Here is a 23887-nt window from a genome sequence, read left to right as displayed (position 1 = left end):
TAGGCATATCCCCTAACAATTCTATGTGAGAGCCCAGGACCAGTAGCCACTGGATTTTACGGCCTTCAACTGACCACAAAACATTGGATTCTGTCAAAATTGTGGCAGTTGGGGAGGGGGTTGAAAGTCAAGGAGTGAATCAGGAAAGCTTACACACCAGAAATGGTGCTGGGGAGCAGGTATGGAAGCATGTGGATCTCAGCTGCTGGCTGAGATCCCTCCTCTCCCAGCCCCTATTCTAGCTAGCAGAGTAAGCATTTGTCCATGATTCCCCTTCTTATTGTGTTTAAACAGGTAGAGTCTCTTTAGCTAGTTCTGAGGCTATTAGGAATGAAATACCTAAACCAAATATATTAGTGCGACTTATGACAAATATATAATCAATGTTACCTAAGGTATTTCTAAAGCACCTTTGTCCATGCCATCACAAAATAGAGGACTATTGTCACCCACATTACATCCATATGGCACATATCTTTCCCCTGTATACCACAGCAAATTTCTTTCCCCATCCCTTGGCTTATTTGCATTGTCATTGGCCCACTATCACTTTCTCTATTTCCTGCCAACAAAGACAAGTAAGAAATATTTTAGAGAAAAGATTAATAGATCTAAATCAGGTCATACCTTATCCTCTGTCCCTTTTCAACCCAAGCAATTTGCTGTCCAGTTGGGGGAACAGGACAGAGTCTAATAATAACTTTGATTTGCTTAAGTGACCTGGCCTATTATAGAAGATTACAGTATGACTGCTATCAGGCAATCCTCTTTTCTCGTGAACAAACTGACACCAATGAGATGTCATGATAAGTGGAGTAGAAATAGCAAACTAGTTGGAATGTATATGGTCTCCTTTCCCTTAGCTTATTTTCAGGCTGGCAAGCTTAAGCAAATAGAAATGAATGCCAGATATACAGTATACCGCTGTATGACTGTTCAGATCCATCTGTACTATATTGTCTATGCCAGTTGCTGTACTGAGGATGGATTTGGAAGGGAATCCATTGGAGAGTCCACAGCATAAACAATTTTTATTAATTAGCCCATCAACAAGTTTAGGCTTGAAAATAGAGGAACTCTAACCATGAGAGGAGTGAAGTTCTGGAACAGCCTTCCAAGGGAAGCAGTGGGAGGCAAAAAAAACCCTAACTGGCCTCAAGACTGATCTTGATAAGTTTATGGAGGGGATGGTATGATAAGACTGCCTAAAATGCCGATCTGCAACTGCTAGCAGCAAAATTATCCAACAGCCGGTGATGGGACACTAGATGGAGAGGGCTCTGAGTTACTACAGAGAATGCTTTCCCATGTGTCTGGCTGGTGGGTCTTGCCCACATGCTTAGGGTCTAATTGATTGCCATATTTGGGGTTGGGAAGGAATCTTCCCCTGGGTCAGACTGGCAGAGACCTTGGGAGTTTTTCACTGTCCTCTACAGCATGGGACAGGGGTCATTTGCAGGTTTAAACTAGTGTAAGTGGTGGATTCTCTGTAACTTGAAGTCTGTAAACCATGATTTGAGGACTTTAGCAACTCAGCCAGAGGTTAGAGATCTATTACAGGAATGGGCAGATGAGGTTCTGTGGCCTGCAATGTGCAGGAGGTCAAACTAGATGATCATGATGCTCCATTCTGACCAAGTGTGTATGAGTTTTACAGTACTGTTTAACTCCAGAGTAACAGATCTGCCACAGGACTGCAGTTATATATCAGGGGAATTACAAAGTAGCATAACTGATAGAGTGGTGGGAGCCTGAGGACCACTTCTGTGAAGAAAAATGTTTTGCTCAGGAGCAGTCAGGTGTAAAGAAGGTTTGGGGGCAGTGGGTCATATAACAGCAGCTAAGTGTTTAATGTTTACTTTATCATAGATTAGGTGGTCAGTGCCCAAAAGTTCGAATCATCACAGCATATTTGGAATTCTTCCAGTCTATCATCTCTTTTCTGAAAAATGCACATCAGAAAACACTGGTTGATTAAGACAATAGGATATTCTTATTACTAAGTTTTCTAGGCAAGGTGACAGTCCACATCTACTTCCTCTTCAGTTCCCATATGCACGTCAAGTAAACATGGTGAAACAACAGCAGTATTTCTTATTTTTCTTTGAATTAAAAAGTAAGGCTGTTGCCATTGCATGCTGGAAGGAAACCATCAGGGTTAATGTCCAGAGATAGTTCAGAAAACAAACAGTCAAACAGCAGCAGCAAAAGAAAATGATAATGTGGTTCTTTGCCATTCTGAATGGTATTAAATGTATGGATAGCATGGGTATTTATCACACTTCAGCCCAAAATGGGGCAGCCGTATGCAGGCAATTTTAGACTATACTTGTACCACTGAAAGGTTATCATTAGTGAAGATGCACGTTAGTCAGACTCACTATCTACTGTAATTTGGTGTTACTGGTATGTAGCCTAAATGAGTGAATGTCTGGGACTAAAGCACGTTTCAGGAAATGGAAAATATCACACAGTGTACAGAGACATGGGCAGCCCTCAACAGTCAATGTTTGGCACATTTGAGCTATACTGAGGAATCCTGCCTAGTGCTATATGTGTTGTAATTAGACCTTTCTTTCGTTTTATGTAAGATTTGCCAAATTATACAACTCTCAGTCTAATTTACAATTAGCATAATGTTGAAATGGGAAAACAGTGACATGAACTAGTGGACTTGCCGAGAGCTTTGGATAACCCCAGATACCCCATTCTGCTACTTGCTGGGAATGCAGAGCTTGGATGGTGAATATGTTAACTAATTTATTTTTATACCTATTTAACAAAATGAATGGCCTTTCCCCTACGGTTCTCCCTCAGTTCCAAGTCCTGCATTCCTGTGCCCCTCCTGACCCTCAACACGGCATGGGCCCCGAGAGCTGCTATAGATAGGGCATGTTCAAAGCGATTCCATTAAAGGGAAAATTCATGGTGCAGTAAGTCAGCATTGTTTTCTTCTGTGTTCTCCTTTTATCTTTCCTCCTCCTGTTTCTGAGGGGGCTCTCTTCATTCCATGCAGTGCTGCTGAATGTTAATGAGATACATCCTGGTCAACAACTTTTTGAGTATCACACATTCTTTCAAATAGAAGGTTGGGTCTGGTGGTTCAGTTTTTCATGGGTGGTGCCTAACCAATACTTAGGCAAGATAAATATTAAACAAAAGAAACTCCACTTAGTTTGAAAGATTTAAGTCTTTGAAATGTTGTTTGATGTTCACTATGATTTGTTATCAAGACCATACTTTTAAAGTAGCTGCTAGTGTGATCTAGAAAGCAATTGACTGTAGTCAGAGAAAAAACTTTAAAAGCAGAGTCATTTGTCACAGTGAACTACTAAATAAATACTGGTTCTCTGTAACGGCTGGGCAGGAGGTGACATTAGTCACTATCCATTAGTCACATATTCATCCATACAACTTACAGTTCTCATATGAATGGATGCTTTGTGGGTTGTATTAAAAGGAGCCCAATCCCCTGTTGGCACAATAATACACACCGATTCTTGTTTTATTTTCTTTATCAGTGCAATTACTAGGAACTTGCCCCTACCCCATCTAGTTACCCAAAAAATTAACAAACATAAAACATTTCAGTATCTTACAAGAAAGCTCTAGCAGAAAGTCAAGCCAAAATTTTGATTGCTCCCTGAAGCCTTCAAAATGTCACAAAAACACCTAGATTACAGCATTGCAGTCTTTTGCACCAAGGTCACTCGATAGTGTTTTTCTTTTTTCTTTGTCTTGTTTTTGTTTTGTTTTTTGTTTAATTGTCTGAATCTTATGTAGTCATGTCTCTGTAACATTTGTCCTGTATCTATGTTTCTTTACACATCACCTGATTCTCCATCTTCTCCAGTCACTTACACCAGCATAAAGTTTATACAAACTGGATGTAAAACGCTCTCAGATCAGAATGTTAGAGTTCTGTACACTTTGCACTGTTGTAAATGCATACAGGAGATGCAGGGCAGTGGATAGTTAGTCCCCGAGGGTCAAATTCTGCCACCTTACTCAGGATGATTATTACATTACTCAACAAGTAGCATCAGTATTACTATCTCTTGAAAACAGTATGGGGATACTACTTAAATTATAACCGCATCAATTATCTTTTATTCCTTAAAACACACAGTCCATCATATGCTGGGTAAAGAACACAATTGTTTGCTTTCAAATACTAGGACTCTAAGCCCAGAGCAGGCAATTTAGGAAAAAAAAGCAGGAGGTATTAGTGGTCAGGACCATCTTTTTGTTATACTACCAAACTCGATGGATGGAGTTATAAACAAGAATTTAACTTCTCTGTGTGTGTGTGTGTGTGTAATCAGTATGTATAAATTCCAAGGCCAGAAGGGACCACTGTGATCCTCTAGTCTGACCTCCGGTATAATACAGGCCATAGAAGTTCCCCAAAATAATTTCCAGAGCAACTTTTAGAAAAACATCCAATCCTGATTTGCCCCAGGTCTGTTCTGTTGCTCTAAGTTTGGGGCACATAATATTCACCAGTTGTTTAGCACTTTAGGTGCACTATGCAGACATAAATTAATAAGTCCTTTGTGAGGTAGGTGGGCAAGTTTTATTTTTACCATTTAGCAGATGGAAGCAAGTGAAGTGACTTGCCCACGGTCATAGAGTGAGTTAGTGGAAAAGCCAGAATTAGAAATTAAGAGCTCCTGATTCCCCACCCCTGTGCTCATTCACCTGGATCACACCTCCCTTCATAAACTATGAGATTCAAAAGTGCTGGTACACAAGGAATTTACTTTGAAATGCTGTAGCTAATCAGCATACGGGGTCCTGAGACATATTTTTTCTGACTCCAATGACTTTAGCTACTTTTGTCTCAGTAAAAAACAAACTACTTAGAGCAGTATGGGATGATCAACATAGCTAAAATGGAAACAGGAGTAGCTTTAAAAAAACTTGGAAGGAGGAAGATAGAAGTGGGTTGATGAGGAGGAAAAAATGTGGGAATCCAAGGGCCGGAGCAGGTGAAGGGACTTACTACTCATCTGTCTTCATTTGTAAAATAATATGCATATTAAATATATCAGTTGGGCTCTTCAGTTTACAGGAAAAGCCAATACCTTAATGTGATCTTCATTTTGCAGCAATACCCTCAGCCTGCAGTTTAGGGGATTATATTTCATTGTCAGTCATTTTTTAAATCTACAGCGTGATAGCGTAGCTTTACAGTGTAACTTTCAACTTCGGTCGATGTGCACAGAGTAACCTAAAATATTTCCATTACTTTGACTTTAAAGTTTGTGAGCTAGATCTCTGAGTTAGTTTTGAAAAGTTATGTTTAGAAAGGGTAAATAATGTGTGCAGAGGAAGTACATGCAACATATTAATATTGTTTATACAATGTCTTAAAAGAAGTTTTTTTCTTCTTCTTTCTAACTGCATTAACACTTTTATATTTGGGTTAAAGGTGCTAAATCAAAGCACTTAAATGTTTTTTTTTTAAATCTCTGTGTTATCAGTTACTACTTACCTCAGAATAATATGAATAATAATAATAATTATCTTCATGTTACAGATGGGTAAAATTAGGCCGAGAGAGACTGAGTGACTTGCCCAAGGTTTCACAGCAAGTCGGGGCAGAGCCAGGAAAAGAACCACAACACCTGATTATTCCCCTGCCTGTATTCTAACCACTAATCTAGGCTCCCTACTGTATTCTTGAATATACACTGTTTGATGGGCACAACTTTTGGCACCATTTCAGCTTTGGGTATAGTTGACATATAATAAATCTAACTTTATTCTAATAGGTTGGTATCAATAGCATACCACGTATTTATTTTAAAAAATCAGCTGATACAAACTGGCCCATTACATGTGAAACTTTGTATTTAAAAAAGCAAGGTTTAGCTGAGGGGTTTTTTTTAATGTGACCATCATGGAATTAGTTCTAAAAGCCATTGCCATAGAACAGAGTAGCAGCCGTGTTAGTCTGTGTTTACAAAAAGAAAAGGAGTACTTGTGGCACCTTAGAGCCTCAAATAAATTGGTTAGTCTCTAAGGTCCCACAAGTACTCCTTTTCTTATTGCCGTAGAAGCAATCCATGTGATTAATAAAGTGCATCCTTTGGGTGAGAGCCTCAGCTGGTGTAAATCAGCACAGCTCCAGTGTACAGCAGCTCAGAATCTGGTCCTGTGACTTACTGATAATGAAGTGTTCAGATTCAAGATTGTCAAACGCTGTCTGTCTCACCACAATAACTATGTTAAAATATGGAGCCTCAATGCCACACTTGAAGTCCTGGCTAGACTCAGCTGGCAATTCTTAGAACTTGCTTTTTCGAAGTCAGCCATCGTGTTTTGGGACTCAGATCCCCAAGTGTCCATCACTGCTCAAGTATGGTGAGCTGCAGATCATGCAGCATGACTTATTTTTCAGCTGGCCTTTTAGCTGAACTTCTTATTTTTTTGGTCCAATGATGATGATTTTTTTTTTTTATATCTACCATTGCAATAGCACCCAGCAGCCCAGTCGGGATTCAGGCTCTATTATTCTAGGCACTGTTCAGAAACCTAGCAGGAGACAGTCCCTGCTCTGAAGAATTTGCAGTTGGTTGGATGTCTCAGTTCAGGTGAAATTTCCAAAGGGCAGGACATTTGCGTTTTGAGCTCTGTATATTTTTAATAGTTATCTTATTGAACCTAGTTGCTTTTGTTATGGGCATTATATGGCAATAAATAAACTACTTTTACTTCAACGGTTTCTTGGATGCAGAAATTCTTATGAAATTGTGATGCCTTTAGTAACTATCAATATATTAATATAGAAAATGTGATTCTTAAAATTATTTGCTTTTATCATAATGCTAACTCTGCACCATAGTTCTTATTTTATTTTATGAAATGGGAAAAGACAACCTATTTAAATTAGCTTTTGAAATCTGACCAAATGTTCCAGATGTTCCAGCTCTACCAGTAGAGTTTCTCTGTGATCCATGTCAGAAATGCAGCTGTCAACACCAAAGCACACCTGTCACTAGTTTGCTGTCAGCAAATGATTTTTCATTTGTATTATGAAGTGTAGTAAACTGCCAGGATGAATCTTTGGCTTTGTAATGAAACGTATGTCATGTTCCAAATTCATGGCATATAAATGCAAGATGTCTACAAATGTTTCCAAAGAGGTAACCTTGAGTTCAGGGAGGCATTTGCTAAAAAGCTTTGTTGCAAAATAGTTGTAAATATCTTCAGAATATTAGTCAGTTTCACAAACGAATATGTTATGAATTGTGCACTGTCCATCTGTCAGCTAAGCATATAGAACGAAATTTGTGAAAGGAAAGGCAGGTGCTGTGCCTAACAACAAGATGCCCCAAGATAAGATGAATGGTAGGCACAAGAAAACCACAAGCTTATGAAGTTTTGCTTATTGGAAAAGAAAGAGTTTGTTTATCATTGAAATTGAGAAAGAAATGTTTGCTGGAGTGAAGAAAGACAGAATGAGGGTATGTTTACATTGCAATTAAAAACCCATGGCTGACCCCTGCTACCTGACTTGGACTCAGACGAAGAGGCTGTTTAATTGCAGTGTAGACCTTTGGGCTTGGGCTGCAGCCCAAGCTCTGGGACTCTCACACCTTACAGGGCCTTAGAATATCTACACTGCAATTAAACAGCCCATTCACCTGACCTTGACCCCGATGGCATGGACCAGCCACGGGTTTTTAATTGCAGTGTAGACATACCCTGAGATTCTGCAGATAGCTGTAAATGTAGGTACCCCAAACTGCTTTCAGTAACTAAACCTTGACTTTACAGATGTGTGTGTCCACTTGTAAAAAATTGAAAAATCAAGACTCCCTGCTGCTTGTCCCTTGTCTTCTTCCAACTATAAAGGCTCTAGTCTTTAAACTGTGTAGCACAGTTTTATGTTGCATGGGATTCTCAGAAGGAGCTGAGGTGTAAAACATTTTATATAGGATCACATGTTCAAAGAGGTTGTGGCTGGAGGACAAGGAGCAAGGTCAGGATAAGCTTACAAGTTATAAGACTCGAACTGTTGTCTGCCCAATGAATGATCAGACATAGAATCAATCAATCTTATCATAGAATCAAAAGACTGGAAGGGACCTCGAGAGGTCATTTAGTCAAGTCCCCTGCACCCATGGCAGGACTAAGTACTATCTAGACCATCCCTGACAGGTGTTTGTCTAACCTCCAATGGTAGAGATTCCACAACCTCATTCTGCAATTTATTCCAGTGCTTAACTACCCTGACAGTAAGTTTTTCTAATGTCCAGCCTAAACCACCTGTGGTGCAACTGAAGCCCATTGCTTCTTGTCCTTTTCTCAGAGGTTAAGGATAACATATCTTCTCCCTCCTCCTTGTAACAACTTGTTATATACTTGAAACTGCTATCATGTCCCCTCTCAGACCTCTCTTCTCCAGACTAATCAAACCCAGTTTTTCCCATCTTCCCTCAGAGGTCATGTTTTCTGGGCCTTCAATAATTTTTGTTGCTCTTCTGTAGAATTTCTCCACATTTTTCTTGAAATGTGCTCAGAGCTGGGCACACTACTCCAGTTGAGGCCTAATTAGGGCAGAGTATCTACTATGCCATCTTACTGGAGACACTATGGTTTTGAACTCCATTTGTCAAGTACATAAGATTACACAATCAACTCTCTTGTGCCGTAAAGTAAAGAGCAGTTTTCCAGTTTCCTTTATTGGCATGAACTTTCTTTATGAAATAGCATTTAAAAGTATGTTAGAAATTTCCTATTTCCAAATTGCACTACATTGTGTTTGAGTCTTACCAGCTTCCACTGCATAGTTGCCCTAAAGCTTAAAGAGACCTTTTCTATGTTGGCCCCTGTTGCTTAGGTGTTTATTCTTTTAATACGTCCATTGGCTTGTCTTATGCACAACAAATGCCCCCAACCCAGTGCCTGCATGTGCACAATGATCCATACTCCTCATAGCCAAACTAATCAGAACACATAGTGATGTTAAGAATAGTTACACCCATGCACTGTTGAGGTAATTCAAAGGCTAAGAGACTATACTACTGAGGCCTTCAGACTTAGTTACTTTACATATAAATTAGTGTACAAATTCAGGCAATTTTTCCATGTGTGAGGATAGTTACTCCATATCCTCTTGTGTTGTCTGGCTATGGATGTGTTCTATATTCATACCCTCAGCTAAGTTCCACACAACCAGTTTATGGGGCCCAGGTTAACTATAAGTAAAATTATCTTTGACATTTATTGTATGAAAATCCTATCTTTGTGAAGTCTCCTGTCACTGGACGTTTGTCTGTTTCTCAGGATTTTAGGTTGTTTGTTTTTGACCACAAAAACCCGTGGCTGGTGTGATTGTCTGCAAAGCCACAGGCACTTGCCATTCCCTTGAATTAAAAGAAAAAGGCAAAAAAGCACCCTGTGCAGTAGCTAAATTGGTGTTTGATACTGTCCAGCATCCTTCCACTGGCATTCCTGTCCTCCTCTCTATGATATTCTGTTTGGGTGCTTATGTTCAAAGAGGCATGATTGTCCAGTCAAAAGGCATGTAGCAGAAGTATGGCATTCTTGTTACTGAGGAGATAGTTCTTTCGGAACTGACGACACCCACATATAAACCCTTGCTAGGTTGGCACCACTATCTTATGCAAAATGGCACTTTACAAGCATCAGTTGTGCCATACTAGCAGATGGAATGAGTTTACAGGCTACATAACAATAAAATATTTGCCATTCTAGATGTTAATTGCTGAATTTCAGGCCAGGATCATTGAGATGACATATGTCCTCCACTAATTTGAGGTTAGCTATTAAACGTTACTATCAGTAAGAGTTTATTTCACTTACAAATGCCTTCCCTTGCTAATGTATACTAGCCTGTGTTCAGTGTGTTTGTGTCTTTGTTCAAGGCACTGTCGTCTAGTGGACAGTGCTGGGGTCCGGAGACCTGGAGTCCAGTCCCAGCTCTGGATATCACTTGCTGTGTAACTGCGGGCAAGTTGCAACTTTTCTGTGCTTCAATTCCCCATGTGTAAAATGGGGATACTTACAAAATGGCTTGAGATTCCCTAGATGAAATGCATTGTAAGAGAGAATGCAAGGAAGAGGTGGGGAGAGAGAGAGAATAAAAATGAATAGCTAAATATGGGGACAGGACCTAGATTTTGTTTAAAATCTTAAACAGTGTTCCTAGAAATTCAAGTTAGACTAGTGCTTTCCTTCTCTCTCCCCCGCCGGCCCTTTTTAACCTGGCCAACATCTGAGGCATTATTGTATCCCCAAAGATCCTTCTGACCTTTTCCACATCTAATGCCCCATTTCTTGAATAACCGTTAAATAAGTTGACTCATCTCTACTTGGGGAAGGCTGGACGCACTGTTCCTGGATCTCATCAGCATGCCTCTTGGATGGTGCCTAGAAGCAGGCAATCAAAACAGTGAGATGATGGAGAATAAATGGGAGCCACAAATTCAACACAGGTTAGAAAAAATAATTCTTTAAAAACAAAAACATATTTTTTACTTATATGCTTTATTGTCATTCTCTCTGATCACTAACACAGACTCTAACTTCCTTGGTATTAGTCATAATTCTATCCTATGGCTGGTCTAGGAAAGAAGGTTCCAAACTTAAATTATTACAAGACAGAATCCAATAATCTCAAAAGACCTGAAGAAAAGTGTGTAGGTAGGCTGGGAACTTTTCGGTGCTAATGGACACCATTCTAAAAAAGGCTGGAAATTGGGCACTGAGTCACACTGCTGCACACTGCGGAGGAAGAAGCGGGTCCATTCATGTCTGGGGAAGACCACCCATGTGATCACAAGATCATGGGACCACAAGAAGGATATAAGACCAATGGGCCTAATCCTCTGATGCAGGGTCGCCACTTCAGCTCACGGATTTTAGTGTGAGCTTATCCTAACACTAGCTGAATTGGCCCAAGGAAGATCATGCCAGTGTAAGGGTGATTCAACTGTGATCTAGAACCACAGTCCTGTTCCATGTAAGTTCCCTGTTGCCGGTGTAGCAAGGACAAAGGGTTGTGGCTGGAGGACAAGGAGCAAGGTCAGGATAAGCTTACCTTCATCTGCATTTTGGGCCTCATATACTGACGCAGCTTGTTTACAGAATCACAGAAATGTAGGGCTGGAAGGGACCTCTTGAGGTCATCAAGCCCAGCCCCCTCCGTTGAGGCAGAACGAAGTAAACCTAAACCATACATGATGGATGTTTGTCCAGCCTCCTCCAGAGGTGGGAATTCTACAACTTCCCTTGGAAGCATATTTCAGAGTTTAACTACCCCTCTAGTTAGACCTTTCTTCCTTCATGTCTAACCTAAATCTCCCTTGCTGCAGATTAAGCCTGTTATTTCTTGTCCGACCTTAAGTGGACATGGAGAACAATAGCTCACAGTCTTCTTTATAACAGTCCTTAACATATTTAAAGATTGTTATTGGGTCCCCCACCTCAGTCTTCTTTTCTCAAGACTAAACATGCCTTGGTGTTTACCCTTTCCTTAAAAGGTTTAGAGACCTGACCTATATCATTTTTGTGGCTCTTTGAACTATCTCCATTTTATCCACATCTTTCCTAAAGCATAGTGTCCAAAATTTGACACACTACCCTGTTTCAGGCAGAGAAGGAAGTAATTAAGTGTACTCTGAGAACTTATTGGGAAATTATGGTAAATTGGAGCAGCCCTCAGACTTTTCTAATATACTGCAGAGCAACTGGCCTAGCACAGAGCAGCAACAGGATTGGGGGAATACAAATGTTGGCTTTAAGTCACCTTTGCACACTACACTCCCCCAGAGGTACACACTGTGCAGTTTAGGATATATCCCAGGATCTGGCCCAATATTCTTGAACTGATTGTGGAAAATAATCATAGGCATACAATATGTTTTAATTAAATCATGTGTTTTGATATAAATATTCTTAAGATATTAATATCTTAATTCTTGGTATAAATACAGAATAATATATGCTCTGGTTTCTACCATGGGTGCTAAATAAATACACAGTAGAATTCCAAGGTGAATCAATAGTGTACTATAATTGGCGGGGGGTGTAAATAGGTGACAGTCACAGAGCAAAAATTCCACAGGGCACATGAAGGTTTTAGAAAAATCCACAGTTCTGACTTAATCCTGTCCAAAGAACATTATACTGTCATGTAGATATGGAATATAGCAAAGATGCATTTCCTTCTAGAGAACAGATTTTCTCTGATTTAATAAATTTGGAACAGCTTACAGAGCTGAGCACAGATGAACCAGAATATGACAATTGTCTGATAAAAGTTACCCTGAAACCAAAGGTTTATAATGAAAATGTTGAGTAAGAAGGGACAGTCCCCATTTAATTTAATAAAACAGCTATGTTTCAAAATCTGGGACCACATAATTTATTGATGAATAATATAAAACTTTAGTGTAGTTTATTACTAGTAATGAATTTATGTAAAATCATTGACAGACATTTAAGGAAGGAAGGTATACTATTAGGCGTATCATAAATCATTTGACACAAACTTAACACCAAATCATTTGTCTGTGGTTGATTATGTCAATTTTATTTTGGTTTTTAAATTCAGTGTAATGAGGCATGTTTTAAGGGAGAATGATGTACACTATGTACATTATTTAATACTCTATGAAAGACATGCAGCTCTTTTAAGAGCATCAGTTATTTTGTATGAAAAATACTTGATCAGTACAGCAAAAATATTAATTTTTATCCATTTGATTGCTTTACACGTGTGTACATATAAAAGCTGAAGGAACTATGAGGGTAGTTTATTAGAAGCAGAGATAGTACCTAAAGCCGCATCAGTACTAAAGCTAAAAATATTTGCATTTTTATCTGCATTGCCGTAATTCAAGTTTAATGATTTCCCCCTTTTCTTGGTGGTGGTTAACTTTAAATATTACATTTTCCCACATAGTTTTGTTGGGATATGTGCCATATGTTGTACATTTTTTGGTCCAAGTTTTGATCGATCAAGCAGCGGTAGATTGACTCATGCCATTAGACAGAGGACAGTATTTTGATATGTAGCCAATCCACTGAAACAGTTTCTTGAAGAAAAATGTGTTTGAAGCAACCAGAGGAAACAGAAGCTACTTAGAAAAAGAAAAAAAAAAATCACTCTTTAGTACTTAATGGTTGTCTGAGAGACAAATTGCCAGAAAACTTGCTGTCTGCCTGAAGGGAAAGGCAGTTTCCAAAATTTTAAACAGTATTGTCTGGATGTTACTATAAATGTTCCCTAAAACAGCAATATGAGCTTTTATCCCCTTAAGTTTAGTAGACCGTTCTTTTGCAAATAACAATCTAAAAACCTAATGTTGCAGGTTAGTGATCTGAGAAACCACTGAAAGTATGCAGAAATATTTAAAAGGATTTCTTGCCAGCATAGCATTAGAAAAATCTACTGAGATATCTGCTTTCACTCACCAAAGGACGAAATTCATTTGGATTTGTCCTAAAATCCTTTCTAAGTCCTCTGTTAAAAATGGTAGAGTTGGTTACTAAATTAAAAAAAAGGAATAAGACATTTTCACAAGAGCATGTATGTTCTACATTGTATGCATTACCTCATGTTAATTTCCATTTTGATAGCAAGCCTTCCAGTCACTCTGCTAGAAATAGCTTCAAAAGGTGTAAGTGCATACTGGGGTGATTCCATTCTGACAAATATACAGCTGACATTTAGCAGTGCTGAAAAATATACCTGTCTCTTCTTTATCCCTTCAGCTGCTTCCTGCTTTAACTGCTAACCAAAAAGGCTAGGGCACACACCAAACTTTTTCTCTTGCTACAGGAAAGTTTTAATTAAAAAAAGAGTGCCAGGCTGAATGTAACTTCAGCAGATTAGCAGTTAAATTAGAAGGGGCTTTTCGTTTAAATTCCGGTGTTGATATGTCACTGCGCTCTGTCACTTCTAAAAGCGATAGTGCTTTGTTATCAGTGCTGAGCTCAGACAGCCTCCTGATGTAGAGTTAGACTGAAATAGAATGCCAGAGTGATGAAGGTACTGGTTGCATCCTCTTAGCTACTGGACATGGAGGAGAGATGCTGACACACTGTTCTGTTTAGACAAACAGGTTGATCATTTTCCAAGGTCTGTTTTCCTGATATTAAAACATATTTTAAAAATGAAGTGATAGCCAAAAAAACAAAGGTTCACCCCAGGTCAGCTGAAGAAATGCAAAAGGATTTGGAGACGAGTGTAATCACTTCTCATTAAAAAATGTTTCCTTTTATGTTTGTTTATAATCCCTTTTTTGGCAGGAATATGTTTTGCGGGATTTAAATGCTTTGTGGCACTGATGTTATTGGGAATTTTGTGTGTGCAGGATTGGGTGGGCCCTACATTGTTAATTTTTTTTTTTAGATGCAAAGTGGGGGTCTATGCATGTGTTTCTCGGCTTCAATAAGTGTGTGCTGACCCCACTTTATTATGTAAAGCCACATTCCATATACTTCAGTTTGTATTGTTCTGGAAGGAAATGCTTCTCTTTTTTGCCTGTGTTGGGACTCAAGATCAGTGCCTCCTGAAATGGCCATCTTAGGTCACTTGACTTAGCAACTAGGCTGAATCAGGCAAGTGTAGGGGGGCCCTGCAAAGCTATTCTATTGGAGTACGAGGTTCAGTTTGCAAATTTCAACCATACCACCCATTTGCTGTGTGCCTTCTTTAGTGTTCTCCAGCTGTGTGCTCCCCATTAGTTTCCTTACTAAGAGGAGAGATGTAATATGCTCCATTAACCACCACTGAGGGAAATCGTTTCCCTTACTCCATGCACTGTAACCCCTTATTTCCCTCCCATTTCTCTCTAACTACCCCCCTTCCTGCTCAATATACCTTACAATGGTAAATTTAATGTTTTAAGTTGATGAAACCCAATTCTATTTTTTCTTCAAAAATTTTTTAGCCAACTCCCCCAATTCCCTTTAAGCCACTTTTTCTCAGATTTTATTTTATGTATTAGAGTTAGGATAATTCATAAAAGCCGTAGCATTTGGAGAAAGAAACTCTAGTATGAAGAGGCAGAGAATATTCAGACATCCCACAGGCCAGGATCATGAGCATTTATTATTATAAAAGTTATTACAATATGGTTACCATCATACCCGCAGAACTGGTATGATGATAATCATGTGTCATTTTTTGGCCGGCTTCATTTTGCCATTGTTGGCTTAATAAATACCTATATAGTAATACAGCCTAATAATAATTTTTAGCACTCTCATTCATGGAGCTCAATGCTTTTACAAAAGTGGGAGAGTATCATTATCCCTGTTTTACAGATAGAGAAACTGAGGCACGGGTGAAGTGACTTATTCAAAATCACCCAACAGGCCAGTGGGATCTGGACAATGAGCCTAGGGTTTCCTGAGTACCAGTCCCTTACCTTTGGTGGATTTTGTTGCCTCTTTTCCCATAAAAATGGATTTTCACTCGGTTCTTAGTTGCTTTATTAAAAAAATGATCCTGAGTGGGTGGGGTGTGAAGGGTTATTGATAACTTTAAATCTTATCCTTTTTTAAAAAAAAAAATCATACTGAGGGCTACAAATTAAAATGCAAAGTAAGCTATTAAATTTTAAAAAAAGTTCCCAAAGTATACACCAGTGTCATTGAAATTTGATTCCTTACCACTGCAGCAAGTGTTGTTTAGTAACACAGCTAGTCCAGCAAACCTAGTGTGAAAAGGCATGGAAGGTGAAGTTACCACAATGTCCTTTGTGGGTGGTAAGTGCAGAGTAATCATCTCTCAATAGGAAAAGCTGCCAGAAGATACTTATGTTGGTACTGGAAGAACTCACCCTAGGAACGTGAGTGACTTGATTGCTGGATATAGCTATATTGAGGGTCAATAGTGTTATGGCCTCACATTTAGGAGATCTCTGAAGTAATATAAGTTGTTGATGTGTTTAATACTTGCATATTTTAACGGTTGGTTAATTGTTGTACCTTAATAAAACTGCAGCCTTTTCTCATAAATCTGTAGAGTTGCGATTCCATTATGAAAATGCAAATGGCTTCCATCTGAGAAATGTATAAATCTTTTCCTTATAAAGAATCTTTTTTCTTAATTATTAGGCATATGGACAATAAAAATAGATATCCAGTAACCTGACAATTGTTTAATAATGCTCTGAAGTTATAAAGCAGCTTTCCTTCGAAGATCTCAAAATGCTTCAATAACATTAATGAGTTAAGTCCCACAACAGCCCTGTGAGGTATCAGTTTTATTATTTTAAAGTGCTGTGCTCCCCTTTGTGATGCATGAAAGTCTTCATTATCTCACGTCTTGCAAAAGGAGCTGTGGTAGATTGTTTTACCCGCAAATATCAGACCTGATCCAGATTATTTTGCTGCACTTAAGAAGAAAAGAAATTACAAGATTTCATTCATTACTTTGTCCCCCATAACTTGTAGCGATCGACTTCATAGTTGGGACTGTCATAATAGTATTTACTCCTAGTTAAATCTATAAAGAGCAACTAAGATGTATGGTTAAATTAACCGTTTACATGAGCAATATTTCTATTTTTAATTTCACTGCTGGCTAAAACTATGGCTAAGGCTTATAGTGGTGTATTTCAGATTCAGTTTTAAATGTCCTTCATTTATTTGTACATTTATATATCACTATAAAATAAAATAGGATACAGGAAACACAGGATATTATTTTATGGACATGATTTAATTTCACTTCTTTGCCAAATTAACAGAAGTATACTTCACATTTTTCACAGACACAACAATTTCACAGAACCCTTAGAATGAATCTTTTTTGAAACAAACACACGCACACCCCTCCAAAACAGAAATATTATTTGCCATGCCATGAATACCATCCAAACAGGTCCACAATGTATGGGTCTGGGATACAGACGCTCACATTGTCAGTGAATGCAAGAAGACAGATAATGTCATTAATATTACAATGGGTTTACAAGTATTAGTGAACTACAGGAAATTGGATCAGGTGTGACAAATTGTATTGAATTAAATCTAGTTTTATAAAAGTAATACTTCTTTTGGAGGTCATTCCACACACTGTCAGTCATACAAAACATTTTTGAAATAGCTACTGGATGAAAAATAAAATCAAGAGTTAGAGATGTTGCAACACAACACAATTATAAACTGCATACAAGTTAATGTTTAACACAAACACAGTATGAGGAGAAGCAAAAATATGCATCTGCAATAAAGAACAACCATTTCATGTCATTGTTTGTTTGCATTCTGATTGAAAAAAAAGATTATGAAGGATGCCAAAGGCTGTAACTGGAAAACAGTTGCTTCTGTAGGGCTGATATAGGAGAGGACTGCAAAAGAAAAAGAATACTTCATTTTTTAAGGTTTCAGAGTAGCAGCCGTGTTAGTCTGTATTCGCAAAAAGAAAAGGAGTACTTGTGGCACCTTAGAGACTAACCAATTTATTTGAGCATAAGCTTTCGTGAGCTACAGCTCACTTCATCGGATGCATAAAAGTGGAAAATGCTTATGCTCGCGAAAGCTTATGCTCAAATAAATACCAGAGAGGGAGAGGAATTATTTAAGCTCAGTACCAATGTGGACACAAGAACAAATGGATATAAACTGGCCACTAGGAAATTTAGACTAGAAATTAGACAAAGGTTTTTAACCATCAGAGGAGTAAAGTTTTGGAATAGCCTTCCAAGGGAAGCAGTGGGGGCAAAAGATCTATCTGGCTTTAAGATTAAACTCCATAAGTTTATGGAGGAGATGGTATGATGGGATAACATGGTTTTGGTAATTAAATATTCATGGTAAATAGGCCCAGTGGCCTGTGATGGGCTATTAGATGGGGTGAGATCAGAGTTACCCAGGAAAGAATTTTCTGTAGTATCTGGCTGATGAATCTTGCCCATATGCTCAGGGTTTAGCTGATCGCCATATTTAGGGTCGGGAAGGAATTTTCCTCCAGGGCAGATTGGAAGATGCCCTAGAGGTTTTTCGCCTTCCTCTGTAGCGTGGGGCACGGGTCACTTGCTAGAGGATTCTCTGCTCCTTGAAGTCTTTAAACTACGATTTGAGGACTTCAATAGCACAGATATAGGTGTGAGGGTTTTTTTTGTAGGAGTGGTGGGTGAAATTCTGTGGCCTGCGTTGTGCAGGAGGTCAGACTAGATGATCATAATGGTCCCTTCTGACCTAAATATCTATGAATCTATGAAATTGGTTAGTATCTAAGGTGCCACAAGTACTCCTTTTCTTTTCATTTTTTAAAAAAATTCTTTTTAAAATGTTCCTCTCTGTGACTCCAGGCTTCTCAATACATTCTTTGTGAAACTTTAAACCATGAAATTACAAAGAAAATAATATTTTCATCCACTCATGTATACCTGTTGTACAAAATACACAAAACGTGCCTGGCTCCCAAAGTTTCTAAATTATTCATATTGTTTTAATAACTCACTGTAAAAATGAAGTATGTATTTGAGAAGTAAAGAATGATTGTAGAATCGGAGATACATACATCTTTTATAGTTGGAGCTTGGCAGGCAAACCCTTATGCCCATGCTGAGTCAGTGGGCCTAAGCAGAGGTGAAAAGTTCTGTACACATGGATCTGATCAGAGCATTAGTTTGGAGAAGTCCCTCATTTAATTTCCCTATGTCCTGTTTTTGAAATAGTTGATACAAGTACAATAATAATGTGTGATGCAGCAGTTCTGATTATCTTTTTAAGTGGCTCTACAAAATATCCGATTCAAGGATGTAAATAAAAGTGCATCTCTAGAATTTTCAGACTGATAGAGAAATAGAACACATCTTTAGGACATTGAGACCATATGTATAAGAAGCAGTGTATCTTTCAAATAGTTGTGGTTGTACACACAAACTTAACATAATATTTTTAACTCCTCATTTAAGGCTGCTCTTCTTTTCTCATTGTCTTATAAAGGACCTGAGTTTTAGGGTTCAAAAGACAATGATTCTGGAATAGTGGAATCAGTACAAAGAAGTGCCTCAATTAGAATGACACAAGGGGAAAAAGTGCACTTTTCTAATAGTGGGGCAGGGACATTTTGTGTGCATGGTGCAAATCAAGCTCCAGAGTCTCAAGTCATGCATCAATAAAATGAGGAACACACAACTAGCAACCACTTACATTAAGTGAATTTCCCAGTGGTCCTCTTGACAAAATAATATGTGATTGTGCAATGAAAAACTATATCATAGTGCATCAGTATGACGGGCCAAATTATGGGTGCTCAGACAACCTTGATTCTTGCATTTCCTATCTTTTGAGTGCTTGAGTTTGCAACTTTTGTAATATTATTTTAATTAGATTATTGTGTGTAATGTCTTAAGTTTTAAAAACACAAAAATGGGAAAAAAGTCAAATTCCATTATGTGGCAACATACAGACACCCACAAGATTCATCAGCAGGTTTGGAACCACTGCAGAGACCACTGCCACTTGAGCTAATGGAGTGACTGAAATCAACACTAGGTTGTTATTCTGTATGTGGACCAGCACTAGAAAGGGTTGGGATGCACATTTTGACACGGGATGTAACCATTTTTTGCTGATAGCAGAGGAATGGTGAGTCTTGAAAATTTTGGGTTCCATTCCAGCTCTAGAAAGGAGTGTGCTTTTATGGGTACAAGCTCTTTGTCTGCCTGTTCCCTGCAGGCTGGACCTCTCCATGCCCTCCCTGTCCCAGTCCTGTCTCTTTCCCAGGGCTGGATCCTTGTCCCAGTCCTGTTCTCCTTAACTACTCAGTCCCAGTTCACCTCTTGCCCCCTAACATCTTTTGCCCAGTCTTCTTTTCCAGCCCATCCCAGTTACCTCCTCGCAGCTCCTTGTCTAAGCTATGTTTCCCCTCCCTCTTGCTGGGTCCCAGTCCTAGTCCATTTCTCTGTGTTACTAATCCTATCTCAATTCACCCCTCAATCCTTCTTTCTCTGCAGCCTGTGTTCTCCCCTCATACCCCAGCTCCTTGTCAGATCTGCTTCTCCTCCTCCTACCCCCATTTCCCACCCCCGCCCTCCCTGTTCCTAGTCCCAGTCTCCTTGTCCAGCCAGTCCCAGGCCACATTTGCTCAAGAAAAGATACAATGTCCTTCAGTAAATCAGGGAGGTATGTTAGATGCTGCATCTATGACACTGACCACCAAACCATTGATATCTTGTTAAAACCTTAGGATAGTTGAACTTCCTTTGTATAACTTATTTTCTGAGCAGCTGTAGAATTTGTTCAATGAGCATAGGACAAAGAATGTTGTATATGTACAGACTGTAACAGCGTTGCTCACCGAGGTGTGGTTTTGGCAGAGCAGGAAACACTGGAGACACTGTCAGGTTGTGGAGGAGAGCTCTTGGCTGGAAGTGGCTGAGGTCAGGTGCCTCTTCATTCCTCATTACCTCCCAAACCTCTCTTGTCACTGACAGGTGGCTGTCGCTTTACTCTTCTCCCCTTTCCTCATCTGCATGGCATGAGGGGTAGAAAAATTACATACTGCATCTATATTGCAAGCTCTTGTTCTTCCCACCCCTGCAACTATTGGGAAGCCAGGTGATTAGCTTCCATTTGATGGTAGTGTGGAGCAGGACAGGGTGGTGCTACCAAATCAATTTCCAAAACCATAGTGGATTTCCGAGGTGCTGAGTATTCATTGCTACCACTAAAGTCAAAGGGGCTACTTTTGTGTTCAGATTTTAGCACCTGTTTAACTATTGTGCTGGATTGAGGCCAGAGGGCTCAGCACCTTGCATGAACAAGCCCAAAGTGAATGGAAATTGGAAGTACTCAGCACCTACTGAAAATCAGGCCATATGGCTTAGAATGCACTATGCTACAAGGATGCTCATGGCTCACATGGACAAAGCTTTTCTAGGTTTCATAGAAACTCACAAACAGGTGATGCTGAATTCGAAAGGATTCTAAAACACCATGAGTTACTTATTTTTAAAACTTACAGCATAATTAGTAGTTTAATAAAATTAGTCCAGTAAGACTGCTATGAATTTAATATATATGTACACCTAAGCCTCTTTGCAAGAATGGTATTGTAACTTAATTACAGTAAGATTTTTAAATCCTGGAAATAGTCCATTAGATCTTCCTTTTTTTGGAGCAATAGTACAAGGAGAATACCATCAGATCTATATTCATTTATCATTCCCAATGTCCTGGCATACACCAAGAATTTTAAAATACATTTCTGAGGGTAATCCATCAATTCCTGAACTACTTATTAGATCATTGTAAAACTGCTACAGAAATTGTATGAAAAGATTAGCTTTTATATTTAAATATTCCTTTATCTGAGTTACAAGGTCCCGTTAGATTTCAAAGTAGATTTTTTTTTTGGTTAGAAAACCTAGTAATGTTCAGAAATAAATTGTCTACAAAATCTGCTAATTCATTTCCTTTAGTCGGCAGGCACAGTGTTGCAGTCATAGCTCTATTTCCTAAAATAAACATTTCAAAACATTAGAGCAATATCATTGCAATCAGATTATTCAGCACTAAAATCATATCTTGTCCACATCTGAAACACCTTTTAATTTTTTTCAAAGAAATTGCTCAGATGAGGGAATAGCAGCTATTTGCTGCTGTTACTGAAAGTTGGTTGGACTGTAATCTGAGCAAAAGTATATGGGGAGACTCTGATTCTCATCCCTTGTTTCTTTGGGCTTCTGTCTAACTGTGTGGTTGGCATCTGATAGTATTTCTACTTTTCTCCCATTCCCACAGTTAGTTTACGTTAGGAAACATGTATTTCTGTAAACGTGTCTCTTGCACTTCTACGGTGCCAAGTACCAGCATAACACACAATTAAGTTTTCCACAAATGATTATGATCCTCTGAAAAACCACAGAAATCAGCTGCGTTTCTGATACTAAAAATGTAGCAAAAGTTTATCCATGCTGTGACTGGAAATCAGTGCTGGAAAGCCATTCCCTCATTAAATAAAATACCTAAAGGCATATGTATGATAGATTTGAGCTAGTGCAGTGAATTAGTAATTCTCTTTGCCCATGTGAATTGCTGTGTTAGAGGATTAAAGGACTCCCAACCTCAAATAAACTAAAACTTTTTGATAAAAGTGTTAGTAAATTATTAGCAAATAAAGGATGAGATTCGCTTTTTTTAGTTCTCTCATTATCTGTCTTTGCAGTAAAGATGTTAGCAGATAGAGTGCTATCTGTAGAATTTAATTTAAATATTTTGTAAACTCTTTAAAGAAAATATTTCTTCTCCATTCCATAAACAGGAAGCGCTTACATATTCAACAAATTAATCCTGCAGTATAGTTATATCTAGTACTTCTCCAAGCAGCAACAATATACTCACCTCAGCAACAGGATGATGAAAACCAGGAGAAAGTAAAGTGGCTACACCTGAAGTAGAATTTAAATGATGGTTAAAAACAAAACCATAAGCCCACATTGGATATCTACTTGTTATTGTGGAACCTTCTCAAAGAAAATGTACTATTTTGCTTTAGAAGAAAAACTCTGCATTGTGAGATCTTTTCAAATCATTGGACAACAGTAATTTTAAAAGTGGCCAAAGCTGAATGCCACAGTTATCACAAATATCCAAATTCTAGTTAATTTTTGTAGGCAACATCTCAGTTCTTGCAAACCATTAGTATTGGGAAATATTAGGCTTGCTAAGTTAGTCTTACTTTTGCTGCCAAGTCAGGAAAGGATAAAGTGTTACACATGTCTGAGCTACCTGATTGAAAATAATATTAATATTTTCTTTAGTCTGCAGCATTGAAAAATGAAAGTATTTTTATCTGTTGTGAAATAATCCAAGCCCAAAAGTAACTTCTCTTCTCACTCGGGGGAGGGGGAGAAGGCTGAAGGTGGAGATTTATACACACAATTCCCCACCCAGAGAGATGAGAACTCAACTTCACTGTATTATTTGTTTGAAAACTTGCCTGAGGTTCACAGGAAATGTAGCGATCCTGAAGATAAAATTCCCTTCCGCAACTCTCAAGCAGCTCTTTCCAGACACCACCAAAATCCAAACAGCTTTTGTACTGTATCCCTAATTGTCACTGTCTTTGATGCTGAGAATTTCCAACACATTTGGATGCCGTTGTGATTTCCTGAGCTGTCCTGCTGGAAAGGAGGGCAAGTATCACAGAAGATGGTTCACCAACACTAAGCGTTCATTTTCTGTTAGCTTTTACTCTTCCTCATTCCCCAGTAACTAACACTGAACCCAGGGTTTTTTGTTTTCAAAATACTTTTCTCTGCTGAATCTAGTGTTACTTGATACTGAGATTCAGAGCCTGACAGTGGTTGCTTAGCAACATAATCAGCAGTATTCACACTAGATGCTGAACTTATCTGCATTCCCTATGTTCAGCTAACTTATGGATTTTTTTTATTGTTGTGGGTATGCAGTATTTGCTGAGATTTCTATTTCTTTTTATTTTCATTCATCTCTGTTAACAGATGATTTGTATCAGACTCTAGCTTCTGATATTTCACTTTCAAAGCACTTCCGTATTTTCAACCTTTCATTTCAGGACTTTGGCAAAAGTTGGCTGTTTCTTACCCCCTCCCCCTTGAAATAGAAATACAGTTTTCCCTAGTGTGGCCCAAATTACCAACATAGACATCAAAGAAAAGAAACATATGCTCTCTCTTGTGTATTTAGCAAAAGAGTAAAGGTGTATGTATACCTTTAATATTATCCAAGATGATGGATATCTTAGTGTGGATTGGAATCCCATATTCTTATCTGGTGATGGTCATAACTTTAGATTAATTCCATTTTTCATATGGATTGATATAAGACTAAAAAATGAGTCTGTTTTTACGGTCTCTTCCTGGCAGTTCCATTTTAAGCATCACTGGTGTTATTCGATTGG

General features: G+C 38.5%; 1 protein-coding gene and 1 long non-coding RNA gene across 6 annotated transcripts in view; one reads left to right on the top strand and one right to left on the bottom strand.

Moving 5' to 3' along the window:
- Nucleotides 1-23887, top strand: part of PTPRD (protein tyrosine phosphatase receptor type D) — a 2140771-nt gene that overhangs the window by 1223337 nt on the left and 893547 nt on the right. The window lies entirely within an intron of this gene.
- LOC119566572 lies at nucleotides 16731-22398 on the bottom strand. Its single transcript, XR_005225774.2, has 3 exons — nucleotides 22348-22398; nucleotides 20303-20473; nucleotides 16731-17342 (listed from the first exon to the last, which is right to left on the bottom strand). It is a non-coding gene; the product is annotated as an uncharacterized LOC119566572 (long non-coding RNA).

Source organism: Chelonia mydas, chromosome 5 (genome assembly GCF_015237465.2).
Source record: "Chelonia mydas isolate rCheMyd1 chromosome 5, rCheMyd1.pri.v2, whole genome shotgun sequence".
Classification (NCBI taxonomy): Eukaryota; Metazoa; Chordata; order Testudines; family Cheloniidae; genus Chelonia; species Chelonia mydas.
This window is presented reverse-complemented; position numbering and strand designations above follow the sequence as displayed.